Source organism: Musca autumnalis, unplaced genomic scaffold (genome assembly GCF_047663935.1).
Source record: "Musca autumnalis isolate F117 unplaced genomic scaffold, ASM4766393v1 scaffold_1, whole genome shotgun sequence".
NCBI lineage: Eukaryota > Metazoa > Arthropoda > Insecta > Diptera > Muscidae > Musca > Musca autumnalis.
Window position 1 is genome coordinate 266,662,999 of NW_027411644.1, and position 20,847 is coordinate 266,683,845.

Consider the following 20,847-nt stretch of genomic DNA (forward strand, 5'->3'; position numbering starts at 1 on the left):
TTGTTTTTTTTCTGTCCACCATTTAAAAAATGTATTCAATTAGGTGGTACTTTTTTGATGTAGCCCCCCATCAAAGTGTGGACCTATCTTGACAATATATATATATATGAAGGAAAAGTTGTGTAACTGCAGGGAACTTCAAATGTCAAATTACGGCTAGTTCTGTCAAACAATATGGCTAAGACCACAAAATATCGAAAACCAGAAGGGACCTATAGACCTATTTCTTGTGGAGAAGAGTTGTGATCACTTAGAACCTAAAATGTCAAATTACAGCTAGTTTGGTTAAACATTTTGGCCAAAGCCATCAAAATACCGAAAATCGGGAGGTACCGTTATAAAAGGGCTATACCAAAACATGGACCTATGTTGACAATTTTTGGTGAAGAAGTTTCGCGTCCACACGGAGCCTCAAATGTCTCATACGGGTTCTTCAAAAAATGCAGTAAACACCCTAAAAATACCGAAACTCAGGAGGTTGCGTTATACGGTGCCGATACCAACAAATTGACCTATGTTGACAATTTTTGGCGGAGAAGTGTTGTGACCACTAAGAACCTCAAATGTAAATTTAATTTTTACATAAGTCGCGGTCAAATTCACGTTTTAGGGTTTTAAGTTTTCAGGATTTTGCTTGGAAACCGCAAGCCCTTACGAAAAGGGACTAAAGAAGGTAGCAGTGAAAATTATCTGCAACTTTTCCTTTAGTCCCACTTCGATAGGACTTGCCTTTCCCAATCCTAAATCCTAAAAAAATCTAAAAATGTGAACTTTAGCCGCGATTTATTTAAAAATCTCTCCAGATATTTTTTCTTGTTTTTGGATTTTTCTATGAACATTACTGTTTCAGAATCCGCAAAAACTTTCCAGGTGTAAGTGGTTTTCAGTTAAAGTTGTTTTTTGTTTTATATGGAGGCGATACAGTCAGTAAGTGCATTCTACGAATCTGAACTTCTACATTTCAACAAGTAAAAAAGTATCAGTCGGCTTTGCCGACAGAGATATACCCTCAGCCTGTATATATTGAAACAATTTTTTTCCAAAAAAACGTCTGTATTAAGTGGTTTTTAAAAATTTTGGGAATTTGAACCGACAAAAATGTTCATTAGGATTAGAGATCAAAAGTTTTGCGGAGGAGATACTAAAAGGAATAGATCTACATTGACCATTATGGAAGTGGATCTTCATACCCTCAGCATTTATGCTAACGAGGGTATATACACTTTCATACGGGCGAAATGTGCCTCATCGAAATAATGGTTTTAGACCCCAAGTATGTTTGGACAAAATGTGTTTCAGACAATTTGGAGGCGATTGAGAAATGTTCGTCCGTCTGTCCGTCTGGCTGGCTGGAGCGCACGATAACTCTAGAACGGATCAACCGATTCGATCCAAAATTTAGCTTTCGTAATATTTTGTCCAAACTTAGTTTAATTTCGAAGATGGGTTATATCGGTCCACTTCTTCCAATACCTCCCCCACAAAAGTTCGAAAATGTTCGGAAAATTTGTACGTAAGATAACTCTTAAAGGGAATAAACGATTTGGTCCATACTTTGCAAATCGTGAAATGTCTACCAGACTTAGATAAGGTTCACATATGGACTCAATCGGTCCACTCCTTCGGGTACCTACCACACAAAATTTGGGATAAGTTCAGTTTAGAACCTGCTCTCGAATCGCTTTGATTTTTGTTTTACCAACTTGTACTCATTGCCCCCCCATACGACGGTACAAGTTTTATCAGGGGCAAGTCCACACTTCCCGAGAAAATAGCCTGAAAGTTGCAAAAAAACCCCTATGACACCGTGTGAGGTGGTTGGAGCGCAAGATAACTCTCGAACGGCTCCGCCGAATTGGTCCAAAATTTGGCCTTCATAATATTTTGTGCAAACATAGTTTAAGTTCTAAGATAAGCCTTCATAATATTTGGCCTTCATAATATTTTGTGCAAACATAGTTTAAGTTCTAAGATAAGCCATATCGGTCCACTCCTTCAGATACCTCCCCCAGAAAAGTTCAAAAATGTTCGGAAAAATTGTTCGCACGGTAACTCTTGCAGGGAGTGGCCGAATTGGTCCATACTTTACACATCCTAATATATCTACCAGATATAGATCGGGTTCAAATATGGACTATATTTGTCCACTTCATACTGTACCTCCCACACAAAATTTCGGAAAAGTTCACTTTAAGACCTGCAATCGAATCACTTTGATTTTTGTTGAAGCAACTTGCATTCGCTGCCTCAATTACGATAGTAAACTTTTTTTCAGGGACAAGTCCATACTTCTTGAGCAAACAGCCCGAAGGGTGCAAAAACCCCCTATGGCACCATATGTAGTGGCTGGAAATCCACTTCCATAATGGTAAATGTCGATCCATTCCTTTAAGTATCTTCTTCGCAAAACTTTTTATCTTTAACCCGTATCAACATTTTTGTCGGTTCATACATCCAACAATTTTAAAACCCCCTAAATACATACGTTTTTTTGGGAAAAAATTGTTTCAATATACGCAGGCTGAGGGTATATATAGGGTGTTTTTTTAAGCTAGATAGAACTATAAATTGTAAAAAGTAACACAAAAAATTAAATTTTGATGAAACTTTTTTTTTATTTGTTTCAGTATACTCTGACAAATCATCATGAATAGACTCACGCTTGAACAACGCTACGAAATTATCCAAATTTACTTTGAAAATCAGTTGTCGATTCGCGCAACTTATAGACGACTTCGTCATTTGTATGGCGTACATAATCGTCCATCTGAACAAGCGCATTTTTGGCTTAACGGGTTCGTTAATAAGCAAAATTGCCGCATATGGAGTGAGACCAATCCACAAGAGACCCTACAGACTCCATTACATCCAGAAAAATGCACCGTATGGTGCGGTTTTCACGCTGGTGGCATCATCGGACCTTATTTCTTCAAAAATGAGGCCGGAGCTCGCGTTACGGTCAATGGAGATCGTTACCGCACCATGATCATTGATTTTTTGTTTGAAAATATGGATGACATTGATCCGGAGGAGATGTGGTTTCAACAGGATGGCGCTACGTGCCATACGGCGAACGCAACCATCGACTTATTGAAATCAAAATTTGGCGATAAGTTGATTTCGAGAAGTGGACCTGTCAATTGGCCTCCAAGGTCGTGCGATTTGACACCTCTCGATTATTTCCTGTGGGGCTACGTGAAGTCACTGGTTTATGCTGATAAACCAGCAACAATTGATGCCTTGGAGGCCAGCATTGTTCGTGTTATTCGTGACATACGGCCAGCAGTGCTCGAAAAAGTGGCCAAAAATTGGACGTCCAGAATGTACTTCGTCAAGAACAGCCGCGGTGCCCATATGCCCGAAATCATTTTCAAATGTTAATGTCACGTATTGATCTTTCGAATAAAAAAAAATTTTGATTACAATTTAATTTTTTGTGTTATTTTTCACAATTTCAAGTTCTATGGGGCTTAAAAAAACACCCTATATATGTCGGCAAAGCTGACTGATACTTTTTTACTTGTTTATTTTTCTCATCTTTGAACATTGTAGTTTCAGAATCCGCAAAAACTTCCCAGGTATAAGCACCTTTCATTTAAAGTAGTTCAGGCGCATCATGTAATGATTTTTACAATATTTGGAAATTTTGGAAAATGTTTTTGTTTTTTATGTGTGGAGGATGGCGTGTACTAAACAAATAAAAGTTGTGACAAAAATACATATTTTTGTTCCAAAAAAATATTTTTTCTCTGTGTGTGAATTTTCACACGTTTTTCATGCCATTCATTTTCATTGTGAATACATGAGTTTGAGAGATATTATAAATTTGAAGGAAAACATTTCCAATAAATTATATTATGTTCTTTGCATTGATTTCACTTCCAAACATTCCATATTTAATTATCTCTTCCCACAAATCCTTATCAATCTGGCAACATTTCTTTGCAAAACACCCACCAGCTGAGCTAACTGGGTGCAATAAACAGAGCAAAATAAGTATTTTGCAAAAAAAAACAGTCATACAAACACAAATGAGAGTGATTTAGAACTGAATGGGAGACAAAAACAATGACAACTAGAGAGTACCCATTCGGAACTAAGTCAGTAGCAGCAACAACAAATGGCCCCAAAACAGCAATTTTAAGGTGAACAAAATTGTGCTTACAAGACAGTTGTAAAAATATATCAGGAAACAGCAGACTTGGCATTATTCACGGGACTCCAGACAAAAGCAGACGCAATGTGGCGCCAGTGTTAAGTGGAGCAAAATAGCAGCACCAACAAAAAATTACCACAAAAAATATTTAATTTAATGAGAGAAAAACAACAGAAATAAATATTGTAAAAAAAACATGTGAAGTGTTGGAAACAAAGAAAAAGAGTGAAAACAATAATAAAGTTTTATTCAATAAAAAGCATAACAAAATATATCTATAGAAGAAAAGTGTTTTTCAATAATTTTCTGCAAATGCCTTTGTATGTAGTGGCCAAATGCAACACAGTGTATGGGCCGTATGTACGAAGGGAATAATGTGTGTATGTGAGTGATTGTGACTAAGTGAACGAGCGTTTGACGGAGGAGTTTTCATAACAAAAAAAAATTAAAGGTGCGAAATACCGTTATATTTTTATCCCTACCCCCAATTGTAGGAAATAACTTAACTTCTATGACGAATGTAAAAGCCAACTCTATAACAAAACAGGGAGAAAGTTCTAAAGGAGAGAGTCATTTGAGAGTGAAATGTGTAATACGAGTAAGTAGTGGAGTAGCAGCTTAATTTACAGCTGGCACAAGTCTCTCCGTTTAGTAAACGTTGTAAAGTCAAATGGATGCCATGTTGTAACGGTTGAATTGTACTCCGTACTCGGTCGTAGGACTTTTAATATTGTTGTCCTAGTCTTCGTCGTCGCTGCTAACACTGTGGTGGTGTGCTGCTGGTACTTGTGCTTAATTCAAGCCGCCGGTATTACAAAAGTATGCGTCCATGTGCGCAAAAACTGTTTTCCTTTTGCATAATCGCATAATCAACGGGAAAACATTTCAACCCTTTTTGGAAAATTAATAAACAAATAATATTGTCTTTGAAAACCAAAAAATAAAAGGTTCCAAAAAATATTTGTATTAAATTCTTTAACATAATATTAAGTGTTTTGTGTTTAAATTAAAATATTAATAGAAAACTTAAATAAAGTGTTTAATAATAAGTGTAGCGTTATCATCATCCGCATCACATATGAAAGAATAAAAAGTAAACAAAAAAATACAGAAAAAAAGTTCAACAAAAACAAAGTAAACAAATATTACATACAAATAAAACGCCAACAAAAATAAGCGTTCAATTTAAGCAAATAACAATTCGTTTGCGGTTAAATGTAAATAAACAACAACAGAAAATAATAAACAAACGAGGTGAATTTTAATCGAGAAGAATGAAAAAACAAAAACAACGCACATCAATAATATTATACAATACCAATACAATACAAAGATTCCAAAGAAAACGAGAAAGAACATAATCAAAACAAAAACCAAGAAAAAAGGTCAGTGCTAAATATTGTTTATCTCCCTCCGTAATCCTTATTTGTTAGTCGAAGTCTGCGGGAAATTGAACTGCCACAAAGATAGTACATATGTGCAAAAAAGCTTACTGATAAATCCACCATGACTTTGTGAATGGAGGAAAAAGTATAATACCTTATAAATTATGTCACAATTCATGTTTACCAGTTTTGAGAGACTGAGAAAATAAGTTGTATTTCCAAACAAGTTAGAACGGCGCACAATGATTGAGAAATCGAAACCCAATTTTTTGTTGTCAGCGCTTGTTAATTACTATTGGGATTCGATAGTAAACATATTGAAACTAAGGGAACCAACAATGTCGCGAGTTCATATTAACTGTGGCCAAAAATAGAAGGAGTTGTCGTAGGTGCATCAATTTCGGTACACGTACCTATTATTGACTTACAACTTCAGGACAAAAAATTGGGTTGGTCGGTCCACGTTTTGATATAGCCCCCATAGAACCGTACCTCCCGATTTTCGGTATTTTGAAGATTTTAGCCTCATTATTACACCGAAATTGCTGAAATTTGGTATTTAGTCTTCGTAGGGGGCATTATTCCTTCACCTTGAAATTTGTCTGTATAGGTCCACGCCTTCATATAGCCCCCATAGGACGGTACCTCCCGATTTTCGGTATTTTGGAGGATTTAGCCTGATTATCACACCGAAATGGCTGAAAATTGGTATTAAGTCTCCGTTGGGGGACTTATAATCTTCCACCAGAAATATGTCGGTATAGGTCCTCGTCTTCCTATAGCCCCCATAAAACCGTACCTCCTCATTTTCGGTATTTTGAGTATTGTGGCCTCAATATCCACCCGATATGACTAAAATTTGGTGTTTAGTCTTCATATTGTTTGTGAGCATATTGAATATATAACTCTTATCTTTATATATGAGAAATTTCCTTTAAACATTTTTGACCGATTAGTGGTAAAAAAACTGTCAACTTTTTGTAACAAATCGAATTTTGATTTTCGCTGTTCACAATTTTTTTAAAAATTGATATTTTTAAAATTCTCTCGTTTTAAAGTAAGATTATTAGGTACTTAATAAGCCCACAAAAATATGTGATGATCGGTTCATTCGTTTTCGCGCTATAGCCAACACCACAAAACGATTTGTTAAAAAAGGGGGTATCCACTCAGTGAGGTGGTCGCTGAAAAAGAGAAATGACACATTCGTCTGCAAACCTCTGCAGCTGGGACCTTTATATATTTGAAGTACTCATTTTTTACTACTCAAACAGCAAAAAATAGCGATATACCTTTTTATACCATTTTTTTCTCAATCCATTTAATTTAAAATTTGCTTCAGAAAATTAATAAACTTAGTAATACATGTTTGGGTAAATGTAAACACCATATAATTAATATTTACATGGAAACAAAAGTGTAGCCAAGTTTATTACATCCCAAGAGAACTTAGGAACCATTTTTGCAGCCACCGTTACTTTTAAATTTTAAATATTAACGCAAATATAATTTATTAATTTTAGAAAAAAAAAAACACAAAAATACGTGTTAACTAAAATTGTCGGATTTAAATCCTCATAAGCAAAAACTACTTCACGTATCAGTACCAAATTAATTAATATGTTTTCTTAATTAATATGTTTTCTATCACTCCCCATTAATAAATTTGTGCAACGAAGTAGTTAGTTTTTACCATTTTTGGCCACGGTTGTGACACTGTGGGGCGTGGCGTGCTCCTAAAGACGACAATTTTTCCCCAAGTTGGGAAAATACGTCATCTTTGCAAGTTTCTGGAGAAAGAAATAACTATATCTCAGAAAGTATAAAAGATAGTATGTCCATTGTTTTTTGTTAGGTAGGATTGTTGCCTTAAAGAACCGTTTCAATAAATTACCGTAGTGTTTACACGAACTGATCTATTTTGTTTCACTCATCTCTGGTACTAAATTTTAGTCAATTTCCAATTTAGTCCACTATAACTTTTAGGGAACAGCATGGAACAAAGTTACGTTTTCGCAGAACAATGCCTAATAGTGTCCTCTTTCGGCCCATATATACTTTTGTACTCGTTCTGTTCCGCCCCATATTCCCATATTAAATAATACAGCTCTTTTACACAATTCCCATTTTTAAATACATATAAAAATCAAATTTCTTTTGTGATTCAATTAGAAAATAATTAAACAAATTTTTTGCGAGCACATCTACGATTTTTGGTATAGGGAATTTTGGCACAAAATAGGATAATGCGCGTAAAAGTTATAGCATTTTTTATTCTTATATAAAGGAAAAATATTTAAAAATGACTTATTTGTTTTTATGAGAAAATTTATGCATAAACCGTTTACAACATTTCATATCTATTCGTAGATATTTAAATATGTACTAAATTTATTTTTCTTTTCGCGGGAAATCAACAAATAATTAGAAAATGATGAAGTTAATCGAAATTATCCTGCCCAAGAGTCTGTACAAACCTTAAAAAGTAATTAAAAATGAGTGACAAGTGAGGAAAGGTTATAGGCGAAACGGGGCCGACTATGTGATACCCTACACCACTACCCCTGTGCATAAGCTTTTCACTCGTAAACATTTCTTTTAAGGAGATACAAAAAAATACACCTGGGTTTTATATAAAATCTTATATTTGACTAAATCAAAATATCAAAATTGTGATAGCTTAGCGCCTTTTGCAATAGCTCTGATATTTTACCGTAATTACCACATTTTGTATTAATTTAAAACTCAAATGCATTAGTTTCATTATCAAGCTCTCTCCTTGGAATATGTCAAACAGAAGCAGAAATATCTGACATGGAAATAAAATTCCATAAATTGGAAATTTGGATATCCCAGCGTCTTTTTCAACATCACAAGCAGTTCACCAATTTTGGTAACTCAATTGGGAACATTTTAAAGCTCAAAATGTCTTCATTTTTGAAACGCATCCAACCAAAGCTGAGATACTCGTCAGTACAATTCAAATAAAACAAGTAAAAAAGTATCAGTCGGCTTTGCCGACAGAAATATTCCCTCAGCCACGTACCCGAAAAAAAGTTAACACAATACTTCTGTAGGTTTTTTAGCTGTTGGGAAATTTTTCCAGGATGGAAAGGGTCGCAAAAAACTACATGTTGCAACAAAATTCAGAATGATCTAAGACGAGTGCATTTTTTCCAAACTTTGGGTAGGGTGTACCCGTAGGAGTGATCCTATGTAGTACATATTCGGACCTAATACAAATCTGTAGGAAATAATTGTTTTTTCTTTATTAGTTTTGACATATACTCTTACCATATTTAAAATTACAAGGCGATTTGCCTTTTATTGCGACCTACAGAGCATCTACAAAATTAGATAAAAATTATGTTTTTGGTCCATTTCACCCGCTAAATATTTCACGATCATCATCAATTAAAATAGCGATCTATTCTGATGTGAAACCGACCTCCATACCAAATTTCAACCGACCTCCTGTCCAAATTTATAATGGACAGACGGATACACGGACGGACGGACACACATCTCAAAATCGCTTTATCTCATCGAGATATGAAGATTGGTATACCACATTGGGGGGGTCTCCGACGAATATTTCGCGGTGTTACATGCATTTTTACCAAAACAAACTTATAATAAGTTTGAGCTAAATCGATTTCTCTCTTAAAGGGTTATTTTACACATTAGCCAGTTTAGGTGGTGCCGGTAGGATTTTCTGGACCTTTTTGGGTCATTATCTCAGGAAGTATGGGCTTGCCCACGAAAAAAATTACAACGTCGTAACAGGGGCCGCAAATGCAACCTGCTGCATCACAAATTAATAAGATCAGAGAGGAGTTGTTAAACTATACTTATTCCAAATTTTGTGTGGGAGGTACCCAAATGATTGGGCCGATATAGTCCATGTTAGAACCCGATCTATTCCTGAAAGTAATATTACCAATAGCAAAGTTTGGCTCAATTCGGTTACTCCCTCCTAGAGTTATCATGCCCACAATCTTGGCGAAAAATGTTGAACCTTTGTGGGGGAGGTACCGGAAGGAGTGGACCGATATGGTCTATCTTCGAACTTAAACTAAGTTTGGATAAAATATTGAAAGACTCAAAAAATTTGAACCAAACTACTACACATGGTATTATATGGGTTGTTTGCAGTTTTCGTGATGATATCTGAGGAAGTATGGACTTGCTCCTGAAAAACAATTACACTGCACCCCGGTTAACTGCCTTTCATAAAATTACAAAAAATTGGGGTAGTTATGCGGGAAAGGCAGTTACGAAAATCTCGCGTATCTACCTCATGTGGGTAGTTACAAATATCTCATCTCAATCTTACAAAAAATGACAACAATTAGAAAACAAGAAGTCGAAAAATAAAATCAAGTCTAACCTCCATTATAATAAGTCTTCTTTTATTATAGTTTGGATTTATCGAACAGATTTATAGCATTCCAGCTAACTTAAAGTTGAAAGTAATGATTGAATTTCAAGGAGGAGCTTCTTGGCATTCACTTTCAATGTAAAAATTATATTTTTAATGTCTCCAAATTAGTTTATTTTGACTTTTCAAATCCATCAGATAGTAAAAGAACACATATAATAATGACCCTAAGAGTATAATGTAAGTTATATTATTTTATCAATAAGAATTTTTTCATCTGTGATCATAACATCATAACAACACTGGACATTTTCATGACAATTCACGTAGTCATCGAAATCGATTGTCTCAAAAATATACCATTGCGGGTAATAAACCGAGAAAAGTATTAATAAATGTTCTTTTTGGGAAAATATTTGACAGGCAAATATCCGAATTCGGTACTTATAGAAAGGTAATTAACCGGGACAGTTTGAACTCATTTATATGAAAAACTTTTGGGGATTAAGATTATGAGGCAATGAAACGGGAAAGGCAGTTAAGCAGAGAGGTAAATAACCGGGGTGAAGTGTATATCGTCGTAATGGGGGTAGTTAATACAAGGTGCTGCAACAAAAATCAAAGCGATTCGAGAGCAGGCCTTAAACAGCACTTAAGCAAAATTTTGTGTGGGAGGTACCCGAACCTCATCTATGTCTGGTAGAAATGTCACGATGTGCAAAGTGTGGACTAATTCTGTTACTCCCTTCAAGAGTATCGTGTGGACAATTTTTCCGAACATTTTTAACTTTTGTGGGGGAGGTACCTGAAGGAGTGAACCGATATGGCCCAAATCAAATCTGGACAAAATATTTCGATACCCAAAATTTGAACCGAATCGATTGATCCGTTCGAGAGTTATCGTGCGCACCAGCCAGACAGGCAGACAGACGGACGGACATTGCTAAATCGACTCAAAATTGTCTGAAACGGATTTCGTCCAAACATACTTGGGGTCTAAAACCATTATTTCGATGAGGCACATTTTGCCCGTATGAAAGTGTACATACCCTCGTTAGAATAAATGCTGAGGGTATAAAAATGGGAAATTGGGATGTGCGCCAACCTATTTTGCATCATAATAAATGTGTTATTTTCCTCATTCATTGGTGGGTTTTCCTTTTGGTATACGACTACTAAAAGCGGAGATATTAGCATAAGAATAAAACTTTGAATTTTTGTCCACATAAGTTGTTTGCCCATTCCGACTCTAGAATCTTATCCGACCATCAACAAACTCAATATGATCTTCCTCTCTGTGAGCTCTATTGCGACCTGTAGCGCGATAACAAAAAATGGGATGCATTGCCGACTTTGGCGATGTCTTCGTTGTTTGACCACCTACGCCAACCTATTTTACAACAATGTAAAGGAAATCGTATCTTTTTCCATTGACAATTCAAATAAAATATGGAAAATTTTGCATCATAATAAATATGATTTTTCCTCATCCATTGACGTGCTTTCCCTTTGGAATACGCCTACTAGAAGCGGAAATATTCGCATATGAATAAAACGTTGATTGTTCTCCACATCATTTTTTGGCAATTCAAACCCCTGAATACTTAGCCTTATTACGGTTGGCGTAGTCGTATCCAAAATTGCAAGTTGACGTGTCGAAACGACTGATTGGTATTATGAATATATTCGTCCTTAAAAGCTAAAATATTAAATTTTAAAGAATTCTTTTGGTAAAAAGAAAATAATAGAATTGTCAGTAGATCATGTTTAAACTTTTAATACAGAAGAAAAACCAACCATACAGTTTTTACAATAAAAATATTTTTTTGGCGTAGACGTTTTTGTAGTCATTGGCGTAGTCGTAGAGTTATTTTATGGTATCAAGAAAAATTTACGACAACGAAAATTTTTTTTCTCATACAAAATTACAAAATTAATTGTAAAATAATTCATCAAGAGCTAAGAAATTTGCATTGCTTGAATCGTTATACGAGGACTTTAACAGATTTTCAATAGAAAGTTTGTGATCGGATAAAAACACGAAATTTGTCATACGAAAATGAATAAAAGAAGTAAAATTGTTAATTATTTTAGTTATTTTCCAATTTATTTCATTAATCATTGCCAAAACATTTTTTGAAATTGATTTGCTTTTATTTTTATATCCAGTCGTTAAAAAATCGGTCACGACTCTTTCCTCGTATTGCAACGCCATATTTGTTTATATTTTTATTTATTTAGTGAATGCCTACACAACAAGATATACATCCTATAATTACAGTGCAGGTTTATAAATATAATAATATATCCGCTTTAAAACAATTTGTTCGATTAAAAAGAAAAAACAAATAAAGTAACAAGATTAAGTGAAAAAATCAAAAAATCAAAAATCAATCATGAACAGATTTAGGTATTGGAATTATTTTAGAATGTTTCCAAATAGTTGGATACGTACTGGAGGTTAGGATTGCATTGAATAAATGTGTAAAATAAAGAAGGAGGTAAGGAAGAGTTAATTTAATAAATTTTGGGTCAATATTATCAAGACCAACAGCATATGACTTTACGGACATGAAACTTTGTAAGACCTCATCCAGTGATACACATCTAAACTCAAAAATTCCATAAGAATGCATATTGCCTGTTGGGCCATTATTGCTTTCATAGAAGATGTCATCTGTACTGATGGTTGGTATATTGACAAAAGATTCGTTTAACGCATTAATGTTCCCGTGGTAATGTGTAGTGGGCTTAGACTTTGATCCTCCAATTTCCCTTAAGAGCTTCCATTTGCTTTTCGAGACTAATACGTAATACCGATTTGTCGTATCAAAAAATTAATGTTATTTGTAACCCAAGAAACCCGTCCAGGGAATTTTGAATGTCTTTCTTTCAATATTTTATGGACCTATGATGCTATAAAATAAAAAAATTTTCATAGTATATAATTTTTCATCATATAGAAAATGTAAACTACGACTACGGCTGCGACATTTGAACGCATACGACTACGCCAACCGTAATAAGGGCGATTATTCGGGCATGACCAAAATAGTCTTCTTCCTCTATGGGACCCCCATTAACCCTCAAAATTTCGTGACGATCCGAACTTGTAGCGTGATTAAAAAAATGTAAAAATGGGATGTATTACCGATTATGGCGATATCTTCGTTATTTGGCCAACTACGCCAACCTACTCTGGATCATTGTAAAGATGGGATTTTCTACTTTCATAACCAGGCTTTGCTTTTGAAAGGTCCCCAACCAAAACTGCGATATTCGTCATTATAATTAAAATCGCAAAAACGAGAAGTTGGGTTTTATATGTGACTATTGTGACTATAAGGCGACTATAAGCCTTATATCTACGAAGGTGATATTTTCTACATTCATTGTCAGGTTTTGTTTTTGGTTTACCCCTTATAGACGCTGAGATATTTGCTTTGGAATAAGACGTTGACTTTTTCTCCAACTAAGTTTTTTGTCCATTCCGACCCTTGAATATTATCCGGCCATAAGCAAAATCAGTAGTAGTCTTCTTCCCCTACGGGACCCCCATTAACCACCAAAATTTCGTGACGATCCGATCAAAACTGCGATATGTAGCGTGATTTAAAATAAAATGGAAAAATTTAGTGTATTACCTATTGCGATATCTCCGTTATTTGACCACCTACGCCAAAGTTTTTTTTCCGATTTATAACAAATTCGGACTAAAATAAGAATTATCTACTGATGATTTCTTGGAGAATTACCAAAGTAGTGTTCCTCAATAAGTTGTTTATCCACTTTGGACATTCATTGGAGCTTTGTTGTTACTCCTAGAATGTTTGGTATTGAGCTATATCGGTCCACGTTTTGATATAACCCCCATAGAACGGTACCTCCCGATTTTCGGTATTTTGAAGGTTTTAGACTCATTAAAACACGGAAATGGCTGATATTTGGTACTTAGTCTTCTATGGGGGGTTAAAAGGTTATATCTAAAATTTATCGGTATAGGCGCACGCCTCCATATAGCTCCCATAGAACGATACCTATCGAATTTCTATATTTTGAAGTTTGTGGCCTCATCATTCCATCGAAGTGGCTGAAATTTGGTATTAAGTCTTCGTTAGGAGCATAAAACTTTTCACCTGAAACTTGTCGGTTTAGGTCCACGTCTTCATATAGCCCCCATAGAACGGCACCTCCCTATTTTCGGTATTTTCAAGGTCTTAGCCATAATATCCCACCGAAATGTCTGAAACGTGGTATTTAGTCTGCGTTGGGGGAATAAACCTCTCCATTTGAAATTTGTCGGCATACGTCCAAGTCTTCAGATAGCCCCCATAGAACGTACCTCCCGATTTTCGATATTCTGAGATTGTGGCCAATATACCATTTGGTAGTAAGTCTTCATTGAGGGTATACAACTTTCCACCTAAATTTTGTCGGTATAGGTCCACATATCGCTCATTTACTCAAAGAGTGGCATAACTCAAAAAATTGGGTTTTGGAGTTGGCAATTTCTATTTTTTCTACGATTTCCACTTTATCTTGTATTAAATTTTCAAGTTGATATCTCTAAAACTCAACGAGTTACAGCTTATTTTCTATGAGTTTGGAATAAATCATCCAAAAAGTTTTTTGAGTTTATGAAGCACTAAAACACTTTAAATATTGCTTGATTTTGCTTTGAAATTTAGCACTGATATATATATGGCTAGCTATTTGCAAAATATGGTCCAATATTTATCTTAGTTTTTGTGTAATAATCTTTTTAAGTTGGGAAGTCAAATTTCAATCGCCAACCTAAAACGCGTTTTTGTCGAAACTTGATTTTTTGAGATGTGTCACTCTTTGAGTAAACGAGCGATATGTATATGGCCTCCATAGAAAGGTTGTGGCCCCAATATACCACCGAAATGGCTGAAATTTGTTATTTAGTCTTCGTTGGCGGTATAAAACTATCAACCAGAAATTTTTCGATATAGCCTTCATAGAACGGTACCTCCCGATCTTAGGTATTTTCAAGGTTTTAGCCTCAATATCCCACCGAAATGGCTGAGATTTGATATTTAGTTGTTGTTGGGTGTATACAACTTTCCACCAGAAATTTGTGGGTATAGGACCTCATAAAGCCCCCATAGAACCGCATTCTCTCAGAGAAAATTTTCAGTATAAAGTGATTATCATCAGTTAAAATACTATTCTCATTAATGGAAATAGACTTATCGTATATGACGATTCTTCATTTTTACTTCAATACTGTTCTTGGTGGAGGGTATACAAAGTCCGTATGTTGTAATCACTCTATGGTCCACAATAATTGAGCTAGAATGCTATAGTAAATGTCACCAACATCACTGAGGGATATTTTGCCACCGTTGAAAATTTGATGTTTGTCTGGCCTGGAAATCGAATCGCAAACCTTCTGACTGACTGTTTCAAGCAAACATAAGAACAATAAGTTATGTATTGGTGTGCACAGACTTGATTTAAATAAAAAATAGTTTTTTGGGACACCCTAACATACGGGCTTTAGTTGCCATTACTTTTTTTTTGTCCCCACTTTACGAACTTCCTCTAATAAGGTTAGTTGTGTTTAACCGAATAAAATCATTGGTTAATTGTTTTATTATAGACTTTTTGTACCTTTGGCAGGTGGGTGTGTATGTGTGATATTATTGGGTGTGTGCGTGTGTGTTAAGGCTCCATTAGTCTTATACAAAAAAAAATACTGTTTGGTTTTTCTTACAAAGTTAACAAAGAACAACAACTAACCTTTTTAAGTGATTGCTGTTCGAAAGACGCTGTTGTTGTTATTTTTTCTTTCTTTCTATCTAAGGCCTGTGCGAGACATTAACACAAATATATCAAGTTTATTGTGTGTTTATTTGTTGTTACTGCTCTTCTTCAATTACTTGTCCTCTTCCCGCCGCCATTATTATCAACGGCATTTTTTATTGTTCTTCTTGCCTGGTAGTTATTGACTTTTTCTATATTTTTGTTATCCGTTGTCTTCTCCCGCATATCCCAAAACCTCATCACTCGTCCTTTCCGGTATGGGGTTTTTATGTTTTCCTTAGCAGTTTTACATGCTGTGTTTACCCGCCATGCTGCTGCTGCTACACATAAGCACACCCAAGTACTACAAGCCATACATATCCTCCTCATTTCTGAGCTTTTTTTTGTTTAGCTTTTAAAAGTAAATTTTAAATGATGCCGCATATCCTTGGAGTCTCTATGTTAATGACAACATAAAGACGACATTATCAACCTGAAGGTATTTGTAAATCTCATTTGCCCTTGAGAATCATTGTTGGGTTTATTCTTTCTTTTTGTGCGAAAATCGAAATAAAATTGAGAGAATTGTTGGGTAAGAATGTTTACAATGAATTAAAAAAAACAGCAATAACAACAAAGGGACTATCTTATATTCAAAACGGCTAAATGAGTATGGGATCAAGTGATTAGGCTTTGCAAGATTATGCGAAGGTTGGTTTAGATCTGTTATGGATAGACAAATATTTAAAAAAAAAAAAAAAACATTGTTCCACAACATCCCATACGGGACAAGGGAGACTTCTCTCATATCAATGAGTGCACCCCGATTCATATTAAGCTCAATGATATGGGACCTACTGTTTATCGCCGAGTCCGAACGGCGTGCCTTAAGACACCACTTGTAGAGAAGTTTTTCAAGGCTGAAATACTCAGGAAATGTCGCCAACATTACTGAGGGGTATTTTTCCACCGTTGAAAAATGTTTGATGTTGCCTGGCCGGGGAATCGAACCACTGACCTTCTGCGTGCAAGGCGGGCGTGCTAACCATTGCACCACGGTGGAACCGTTTTAGGCAATGGCTCAATAACCCACTCCACTATTACTAAGTAAGGTAGAAATTAGTAGACTAACAGATATCCTTACAGGACTCCTTGGCCTACGAGAGCCTCTGCACAAAACATGTAGTGCGGAAAATAGCGAATGCAGGGCATGGAAAAGGTCGACGAAGCATTAGACTACTTTCTCCATCATTGCCCAGCTCAAACCTCAGAACCCAGCTCCTGTGAATCGACACGATTCAGTTACTTAACCAAATTAGGACAAACGAGTAAAAATGAACAGTCGGATTTGCCGACAGAGATATACTCTCAGCCTATGTGAATTGAAACTTTCATCTACGGACAGATCGAATGTATTTAGGGTATTTTAGGAATATGTGGCTCTTTTTGGATATTTGAACTTGCCGACAAAAAATTGGATTAGAATTAAAGTTTAAAAGTGTTGCGGAGGAGGTACTTGAAAGAATAGAACGACATATTCAATCTTTTCGATAGATATCGCGACTACCAGTCATTTCAGTGGGTCATCGTATAACTTTTGAACCAGTATGCCAGGAAGCATGGACTTGTCCACGGAAAACATAATATCGCTGTAACAAGTCCACATTGAACAGCATCGGTATACATTTCCAAAGGATCTTCGAACAGACTCTAAACTGCACTTAGCCACAAATGTTGAACTTTTGTGGGATAAGTACCCTAAGGAGAGGACCGATATGGGCCATTTTAGAAGATAAATTAAATTTAGACAAACTATTAGGAGATCCAAAGTTTGGACCAAATTGGTTGCCCCGTACAAGAGATATCGTACATACCATTTTAATGACATTTTTAAAATATTGGGAGGAAGTACCGGAAGTTGTGGACCGGTATTGCCCCTCTTCGAACTGAAACTAAGTTTGGACCAAATATGACGACGGCAAAATTTTAGACCAAATCGGTTGATCAGTTCGAGAGTTATCGTGCTCTCCATGCATTCATATGGTGCCATAGGGGTTTTTTACACCTTTCGGGCTGTTTTATTAAGAAGTATGGACTTGTCCCTGAAGAAACGTTTACCGTCGTAATGGCTGCCACCTCAGTGTACACATGTTTGTATTTGCATTGTTTTTATACCCTCAGCCTTTAGGCTAAGGAGGGTATATACACTTTGATACGATGAAAATGTGCCTCATCGAAATAATGGTTTTAGACCCCAAGTATGTTTGGACGAAATATGTTTCAGATAATTTGGAGTCGATCTAGCCATGTCCGTCCGTCTGCCTGTCTGTCTGTCCTGCTGGCTGGAGCGCACGATAACTCTCGAACGGATGAACCGATTCGGTTCAAATTTTGGCTTTCGTAATATTTTGCCCAAACTTAGTTTAAGTTTGAAGATGAGCTACATCGGTCCACCCCTTCCGGTAACTCCCCCACAAAAGTTCGAAAATGTTCGGAAAGTTTGTGCGCACGATAACTCTTGAAGGGAGTGACCGATTTGGTCCATACTTTGTGTAGTGTAAACTTTCTACCAGAGTAATATGAGGTTCCAATATGGTCTCAATAGGTCCACTCCTTCGGGTACCTCCCACACGAAATTTCGGAAAAATTCAGTTTAGGGCCATCTCTCGAATCGCTTTGATTTTTGTTTTAGCAACTTGTATTCACTGCCCTCCATACAACGGTACAAGTTTCATCAGGGGCAAGTCGATACTTCCTGAGAAAATAGCATGAAAGTTGCAAAAAACCCCTATGACACCGTGTAAGGTGGTTGGAGCGCACGATAACTCTCGAACGGATCTGCCGATTCGGTCCAAAATATGGTCTTAGTAATATTTTGTCCAAACATACTTTAAGTTTGAAGATAAGCCATATTGGTCCTCTACTTCAGGTACCTCCCCCACAAAAGTTCAAAAATGTTCGGAAAAAATGTTCGTACGGTAACCCTTGAAGGGAGTGGCCGAATTGGTCTATATTTTACACATCCTAATATATCTACCAGATATAGATCAGGTTCAAATATGGACTATATTTGTCCACTCTATCCAGTACCTCTCATACAAAATTTCGGATAAGTTCACTTTAAGACCTGATATCGAATCACTTTGATTTTTTTTGAAGCAACTTGCATTCGCTGCCTCATTTACGATGTTAAAAGTTTTTTAGGGGCAAGTCCATACTTCTTTAGCAAACAGCCCGAAGAGTGTAAAAACCATATGTTGCGGCTGGAGATCCACTTCCATAACGGTCAATGTCGGCCCATTCCTTTTAGTATCTCCTCCGCAAAACTTTTGATCTTTAATCCTAATCAACATTTTCATCGGTTCAAACGCCCAAAATTTTTAAAACCCCCTAAATACATACGTATTTTTGGAAAAAATTGTTTCAATATACACATGCTGAGGGTATATCTCTGTCGGCAAAGCCGACTGATACTTTTTTACTTGTTCTGTGTTGGGATCAGCATGTCCCAAAATGCGTATTCCTGGTTCTTTTAAAACGCGCCGGGGCGGAGGTAATCAAGGACCAGTTTGCATGTGCTCAGTTTGTAACATCCGCATCCACCACACTCAAACTTCACTGAAATGCAATAGATGTCGGGAGTGGGTGCATCTCCGAGGTTGCTTTGGACTATGTTGCTGCGTGTATGAGTCGTAGTTGTCTTCAAAATACGCTACACGTCCACGGTCCAACCTACAGCAGCCGCACACGCAGCACTTAACACCAGCCGTTGTTGTTCCAATTCCTGAAAATGCATCATTTTTGTAATTGCATTGATTGAGGAAATATTGTATTTCATGAGTCGGCACAATATCACGGTCGCGGCTGTGTAGGAAACCAAACTCATCAACAACTGCAGCTTACAGCGTTATGATGGTTACAGCGTACTTAGGAAGGATCACACCAGGAGTGGAGGTGGGGATTAGCTTTCCTATTGCACCAGTATGTGCAATACAGACCTACTTCGCTTGTGCCTAACTCTAATGACATGGAATATGTGGGTGTTGGCAGTCGGGTGTGGAACTGCCGATGCATAGTTGCTTAACATATACATCCCGCCGATAAATAGTTGTACTTAAGGTTATAGGCCTAACATTATACCCCTTTTGAAAGGTCATAACCGTCTGGTCTAGGTGGACTTTAATGCTCATCATAAGTTGTAACTTTCGGTCCCCGGACATGACAGAGGGGTATAGTGCCAGCTGAGCAGATTGATAGCTATACGTTTGGCACGGTCAATGCAGACGCCCCTATCAAAATTTGCGGAGAGTGTCACAGTTCGCCAGACTTGACCACAATGTCACCTGTAGTGCGATTCTCTAACACATTTTTTGAGTTACCGACAAAAAATCGGTAAAATTAAAATGCTTATATTTTCGGTAATTAACGTTGTTTGTCGGTAAGTTAACGACGAATAAAAAGTAGTCGTAAATTTCTACCGATAGCAAGAGTGTTAACCAGGGTTTCGGAGTCGAGGTATTTTTGGCTCGACTCCGACTCCGACTCCAGACGAGTTTTTTTCACGACTCCGACTCCGACTCAGACTCCGGGTCGACTCCGAGAGTTAATTCCTATACCACTAAAAATTAATAAAATGTGCACAAACTTTTTAACTTTTTCCTATATTTCGGCCTAAGTAGGCTAATTTGTTAGTTTTTCCTTATATATTCATTATAAAGGGCATTCGTTCGAAAACATTCGAACATATCAACATTGTTTCTGCCGAATCTTACATTGAAAAATACCAAAGTTAGAAAGTTTTTGTCGGTTTTCCTTTTCTGCACGAGTATATTCTGGACGGAATTCTTCCGCGTGAGCTTTCAAAATATGCGAAAATGAAGAGGCAATACAAATCATAAGGATTACATGCAATAAAAATTATAAGCAATTCATGAACAAGTTTCAAACTGGATGTAAACTGCGTAACTTTTTGGCAGATTTTTTTCTTCATCTGAAAGAGAAAAATATTACGAAGTTTTGAGGTCGTCTGTGAAACTCCGTTTTTATTAAAGCATTTTGCGGTGCCAACTCTAGCTCGAAAACTAATATACCAATTGTCATATATTTTTGTGGCCGATTTCGAGAAAAACACAGTTTATATGCTGCATACAAGATAA

At 36.3% G+C, this 20,847-nt stretch overlaps 1 protein-coding gene across 4 annotated transcripts in view; it reads left to right on the plus strand.

Moving 5' to 3' along the window:
- The first annotated feature begins 4,170 nt into the window (after positions 1-4,170).
- Positions 4,171-20,847, plus strand: part of Pde6 (phosphodiesterase 6) — a 444,092-nt gene continuing 427,415 nt past the window's right edge. The window contains exons 1-2 of one of the 4 annotated variants that reach the window (XM_073961123.1): positions 4,171-4,607; positions 5,212-5,541. The gene's annotated coding sequence lies outside the window, so the exon portion shown is untranslated. Of the gene's footprint in view, positions 5,558-20,847 lie in introns of all 4 variants that reach the window. The other 3 variants (XM_073961124.1, XM_073961122.1, XM_073961125.1) reach the window with 3 other exon arrangements.